At 59.8% G+C, this 6,620-nt stretch overlaps 1 non-coding gene across 1 annotated transcript; it reads right to left on the bottom strand.

The window, feature by feature from the left end:
• Window positions 1–2,296: 2,296 nt before the first annotated feature.
• Window positions 2,297–2,415, bottom strand: LOC131873508 (5S ribosomal RNA). Its single transcript, XR_009371438.1, has one exon. It is a non-coding gene; the product is annotated as a 5S ribosomal RNA (ribosomal RNA).
• Between the last annotated feature and the right edge of the window lie 4,205 nt (window positions 2,416–6,620).

Raw genomic sequence — 6,620 nt, 5'->3', positions numbered from 1 at the left:
CCTTTTTCTCACTATCTTTCAAAACGGAAATTTTAAAATCTCGTTTTTTTTTTGCCTTTTATGGAAATTAGTGAAGGCATCGCATCAAAGGTGCGCACCTCGCTGCCCACCTTGGTGTGCTCCGAGGTGCCCACCACGGTGCGCAACGCCGGTGCGAACCCGGGAGCGCCCCGATGTGTGCTCCAAGGTGCGGCGTGCACGAAGTCGGACCCCGGTTTGCCCCGGGTGCGCACCTCGCGTGCACCTTGGTGCGCACACCTTGGCTGGGTTGCGCGGCCTGGTGGGCACCATGGTGCGCACCAAGGAGCGCTCCGAAGTGTGCTCCAAGGTGCGGCGTGCACGAAGTCGGAGCCCGGTTTGCCCCGGGTACGCACCTCGCGTGCACCTTCGCCGGGGTGGGCACCTCGGCTGGGTTGCGCGCCCTGGTGCGCACCAAGGAGCGCTCCGAAGTGTGCTCCAAGGTGCGGCGTGCACGAAGTCGGAGCCCGGTTTGCCCCGGGTGCGCACCTTCGCCGCGGTGCGCACCATGGCGTGCACGAAGTCGGAGCCCGGTTTGCCCCGGGTGCGCACCTCGCGTGCACCTTCGGCGGGGTTGCGCGCCCTGGTGGGCACCATGGTGCGCACCAAGGAGCGCTCCGAAGTGTGCTCCAAGGTGCGGCGTGCACGAAGTCGGAGCCCGGTTTGCCCCGGGTGCGCACCTCGCGTGCACCTTCGGCGGGGTTGCGCGCCCTGGTGGGCACCATGGTGCGCACCAAGGAGCGCTCCGAAGTGTGCTCCAAGGTGCGGCGTGCACGAAGTCGGAGCCCGGTTTGCCCCGGGTGCGCACCTCGCGTGCACCTTCGCCGCGGTGGGCACCATGGCGTGCACGAAGTCGGAGCCCGGTTTGCCCCGGGTGCGCACCTCGCGTGCACCTTCGCCGGGGTGGGCACCTCGGCTGGGTTGCGCGCCCTGGTGCGCACCAAGGAGCGCTCCGAAGTGTGCTCCAAGGTGCGGCGTGCACGAAGTCGGAGCCCGGTTTGCCCCGGGTGCGCACCTCGCGTGCACCTTCGCCAGGGTGGGCACCTCGGTGCGCACACCTTCTCAATGTTTTCTTGCCTTTTCTGGAAATTGGTGAAGGCAGCGCATCAAAGGTGCGCACCTCGGTGTGCTCCGAGGTGCGAACCCGAGAGCGCTCCGAGGTGCCCACGAAGTCGAAAGTCGGGTTAATTGCATTGTTTTCCCCGGGTGCGCTCCGAGGTGCGCAACATCGGCGCGCACCAAGGAGGGCTCCGAAGTGTGCTCCAAGGTGCGCACGATGGCGTGCACCTCTGGTGCGCACGATTCGGAGCTCGGTTTGACCGGGGTGCGCACACCTTGGCTGGGTTGCGCACCTTTTGTGCGCTCCAAGGTGCGCACGAAGTCGGAGCTCGGTTTGCCCCGGGTGCGCACCTTCGCCAGGGTGCGCACCTTGATGCGCACGCCTTGGCTGGGCTGCGCACCTTGGTGGGCGCCATGGTGCGCACCTTTCGTGCGCTCCAAGGTGCGCACGAAGTCGGAGCTCGGTTTGCCCCGGGTGCGCACCTTGGTGGGCGCCATGGTGCACTCCGAGGTGCCCAAGATTGGTGCGCACCAAGGAGCGCTCCGAAGTGCGCTCCAAGGTGCGCGCGAAGTCGAAAGTTGGGTTAATTGTCCGGTTTGCCTCGGGTGCGCACCTTGCGTGCACCTTCGCCAGGGTGGGCGCCTTGGTGCGCACACCTTGGCTGGGCTGCGCACACCTTGGCACCCGCGTTTCCTTCATTTTAAATTTTTTTTTTTTACAATCTCTCAAGTGGGAAATTCTATAATCTCAACTTTTTTTGCCTTTTCAGGAAACTTTTGAATGGAGCGCATCATTGGTGCGCTCCGAAGTGTGCTCCAAAGCTCTCTCCAGCTGCGTGCACCTGCCCCGGCCGCGCACCCGGCCCCGCCCAGCTTCGCTCACCTGTCCCGGGCGTCTGGTGCGGAACCTTAGAGTAAGAAACATCACCGTGCACCTTGGCCAACGTGCGCGACTCGACCGAGCGCGCACTGGCCGAGGTGCACACCGATTTCACCTGGGTGCGCGCGCAGCACCTCGGGCGCACCGGGGTGCGCGCACAACGCCCGGGTTGCACCGTGGCCTGTGTGCTCGGGGCGCCTCGGGTGCGCGCTCGGTGTCGCCCCCCGCGCGCGCGGTAGTGCGGGCAGCGCACCCCGGCCCGGCCCGGCCCCGACGAGAACGCAAACGGGCAAAAGGTTTATTCAAATAGCATTGCGACGCCCGGCGAAAAACTAAAAAAGGGTGCAACACCGGGACTTCCCGGGAGGTCACCCATCCCAGTACTACTCCGGCCCAAGCGCGCTTAACTGCGGAGTTCTGATGGGATCCGGTGCACTAACGCTGGTATGATCGCACCCGTTATGAGCTTGTCGCAGTGTGTACTTAGCAAACCGCGACCCACGTGCGAATCCACCCCGGCCACCCACCCCCGTCGAGGTGCACACCCTCCCTCGCGAAGTGCGCCCCGTTCGCCAAGTGTGAGCCCTGCCCGGGTGCGCGCACCTTGCTAGGGCGTCGGGTGTGCACCCGGCCCGGCCTACGTGCGTGCACCTGGAGGGGGCGTCGTGTGCGTGCAGTGTCCCGTCTGCAACGCGGTGCCCACACACACCACCTCGGGCGCAACGACCTGCGCTCACATGTGGGCCGAGTGCACCTTGGTGCATGTTCGGGGCGCCTCGGGTGCACGCTCGATCTTGCCCCGGTGCACCAAGGCGCTCGGTTTGCCCCGGGTGCGCACTTGGTGCAAGGTGGGCACCCAAAATAGGGATCAAGCACCAAAACACAAGTTTCGGGATGCAAAATGGGACCCAAGGACCACAAATGCGTTCCAAGACCCATGATGGGTCCACGAGAACAAAAATGTGTTCCGAGACTTAATAAACAAATATTGGGTTTTAGGAGAAGAAACATGCTCTGATGCCCAAAACGAGAATCGACCCCGAAAAGGCCACAGGCCAAAAGTGGGATGCGAGACAAAAAAAAATGGGACCCGAGGACCAAAATTGGGTTCCCAGGTCGAAGACAGGGCAACCGGACAAGAAACGACCTCTAAGGCTCGAAATGAGTCCCGACGACTAAAACTTGACAAGAAGCACCCATCAGGCACCCAACTCGACACCCATGGGATGCCGACCCACCCGGGCTTCCACCTAGCACACCTTGGCACCCACCCACCCTCGCACCCAACCTCGCACCCAACTTAGCACCTTTGAACCCACATTGGCACTCACCCTGACCCTGGCACCTTGGAACCCACATTGGCACTCACCTTGACCCTGGCACCCACCTTTGCACTCACCTTGGGACCCACCCTGGCTCCCACCTCGGCACCCACCCAGACACCCACCTTGGTTCCTTGGCACCCACCTTGGATCCTTGGCACCCACCCCGACACCCACCTTGGCACGCAACTTGGCTACTTGCCACCCACCTTGGCTCCTTGACGCCCACCCCGACAACCACCCCGTGACCTACCCTGGCTAGGGTTGGTGCACACCCACCCTGGTGCCCACCTTGGCACCCACCCTATGACCCACCTTGGCACGCACCTTAGTACCCACCCCGTTACCCACCCTAGGACCCACCCCGTGACCCACCTTGGCCAGGGTGGGTGCACCCACCCTGGTGCCCACCTTGGCACCCACCCATCCTAGCACCCAGCCTGTGACCGGGCTTGGAACCCAACCTTGCACCCGCACCCGTCTTGGCCAGTGTGGGTGCGCACCCATCCTGGCACCCACGTTGTGACACACCCTTTAACCCACGCACCCTAGCACCCACGTTGGCACCCACCTTGGAACCCAACCTAGCAACTTGGCACCCACCCCGTGACCCACCTTGGCATCCACCATAGCAGTCGCCGACTTGGCACCCACCTCGGCACCCACCTTGACACTTGTGGACCCACCTTGCCACTCACCCTAGCATCGACCCATCCTAGCACCCACCCTGGCACCTTTGCACCCTAGCACTCACCCATCCTAGCACCTAACCTGTGACCCACCTTGACACTCACCCTCGCACCCACCTTGGAACCCAACCTAGCACCCACCCACCCTGACACCAACCCTAGCACCTACCCACCCTTGCACCCACCCTGTGACCCATCTTGGCACCCACCCATCCTACCACTCAACCTATCACCCACCTTCTCACCCACCTTGGCATCCACCTTAGCACCCACCCACACTGGCACCTTGGCACCCACCTCGGGCAAGGTGGGTGCACACCCACCCTGGCACCCAATTTAGAACCCACCGAGCATGTTACCCACCTTGGCACCCACATTGCAGCCCACCCTAGTACCCACCCTATGACCCACATTGGCATCCACACCCTAGCACCCAGGCACCTCGACACCCGCCTTGACACCCACCCTAGCACTGAACCTGTGACCCACCTTGGAACTCACCCTAGAACCCACCCACCCTGTGAACCACCTTGGCATCCACCTTAGCACCCACCCACCTTGGCACCCACTCTAGCACTCACCCATCCTAACACCCAACTTGTTACCCACCTTGGCACCCGCCCTCGCGTCCACCTTGAAACCCACCCTAGCACCCACCCACGCAGGAGCCCACCTTGGCACCCAACCTAACACCCACGCATCCTGGCACCCAACTTGTGACCCACCTTGGAACCCACCCTAGTACCCACCTTTGAACCCACTATATCACCAACCCACCTTGGCACCCACCCTATGACCCTCTTTGGAATCCACCCTAGCACGCACCCACCCTGGCACCCACCATGGAGCGCACCCTAGCACCCACCCACCTCGGCACGCACCTCAACACCCACCTTGGTGTGCGCACTGCGCCAACCTCTCAAAGACCCTATGTGGTGCGCTCCAAAGTGTACACCTTTGGTGCGCTCCAAGGTGCGCACCTTTGGTGCACACCGAGGTGCACACCAAAGTGTGCACCGAGGTGAGCACCAAAGTGCACTCCAGGGTGCACACCAAGGCGTGCACCTTTGGTGCGGTCAATGCAAACGAATTCGGAAGTTGGGGTCGATGTCCTAATCGCTGCTGCAGACTACACGTATGAGAATCGGACAAATAGCTTTATATAGGGGAGGTGTTGCGTTTGATGGGTCGACTCCCCTGGTTGTGTGCACTGCACCAACTTCAAAGACCCTGTCTTGTTTAAGAAGTCAAAAGTTGGGGTGGATGTCCTAATCATTGCTGCAGTCTACGCATGTATGAGAATCAGACAAATAGCTTATATAGGGGAGGTGTTGCATTCGGTGGGTTGACTCCCCTGGTTGTGCGCACTGCGCCAACCTCAAAGACCCCGCATAGCAGAAGAAGTCGGAAGTCGGATTTTGGTGAGCACCAAGGCGTGCACCTTTGGTGCGGTCAACGCAGACGAATTCAGAAGTTGGGGTGGATGTCCTAATCGTTGTTGCAGGCTACACATGTATGAGAATCAGACAAATAGCTTATATAGGGGAGGTGTTGGGTTTGATGGGTCAACTCCCTTGGTTGTGCGCATTACGCCAACCTCAAAGACCTTGTTTTCGTTAAGAAGTCAAAAGTTGGGGTCAATGTCCTAATGGCTCCTGCAGGCTACACATGTATGAGAATCGGACAAATAGCTTATATAGGGGAGGTGTTGGGTTTGATGGGTCGACTCCCCTGGTTGTGCGCATTACGTCAACCTCAAAGACCTTGTTTTCGTTAAGAAGTCAAAAGTTGGGGTCGATGTCCTAATTGCTCCTGTAGACTACACATGTATGAGAATCAGACAAATAGCTTATATAGGGGAGGTGTTGGGTTTGATGGGTTGACTCCCCTAGTTGTTCGCATTACACCAACCTCAAAGACCTTGTTTTCGTTTAGAAGCCGAAAGTTGGGGTCGATGTCCTAATTGCTCCTGCAGGCTACGCATGTATGAGAATCAGACAAATAGCTTATATAGGGGAGGTGTTGGGTTTGATGGGTCGACTCCCCTGGTTGTGCGCATTGCGCCAACCTCAAAGACCCTGCATTGCGGATGAAGTCGAAAGTCAGAGTTTGGTGTGCTACAAGGTGTGGTCGAAGGTGCTCACCTAGGTGTGCACCTTTGGAGCACAGGAAAAGTGCCCTCCAAAAGTGCGCACCTTTGGAGTGCACAAAAGTGCCCTCCAAAAGTGCGCACCTTTGGAGCGCAGAAAAGTGCCCTCCAAAAAGTGCCCTCCAAAAGTGCGCACCTTTGGAGCGCAGAAAAGTGCCCTCCAAAAAGTGCCCTCCAAAAGTGCGCACCTTTGGAGCGCAGAAAAGTGCCCTCCAAAAAGTGCCCTCCAAAAGTGCGCACCTTTGGAGCGCAGAAAAGTGCCCTCCAAAAAGTGCCCTCCAAAAGTGCGCACCTTTGGAGCGCAGAAAAGTGCCCTCCAAAAAGTGCCCTCCAAAAGTGCGCACCTTTGGAGCGCAGAAAAGTGCCCTCCAAAAAGTGCCCTCCAAAAGTGCGCACCTTTGGAGCGCAGAAAAGTGCCCTCCAAAAAGTGCCCTCCAAAAGTGCGCACCTTTGGAGCGCAGAAAAGTGCCCTCCAAAAAGTGCCCTCCAAAAGTGCGCACCTT

This window comes from Cryptomeria japonica, unplaced genomic scaffold, assembly GCF_030272615.1.
Source record: "Cryptomeria japonica unplaced genomic scaffold, Sugi_1.0 HiC_scaffold_1872, whole genome shotgun sequence".
Classification (NCBI taxonomy): Eukaryota; Viridiplantae; Streptophyta; class Pinopsida; order Cupressales; family Cupressaceae; genus Cryptomeria; species Cryptomeria japonica.
This window is presented reverse-complemented; position numbering and strand designations above follow the sequence as displayed.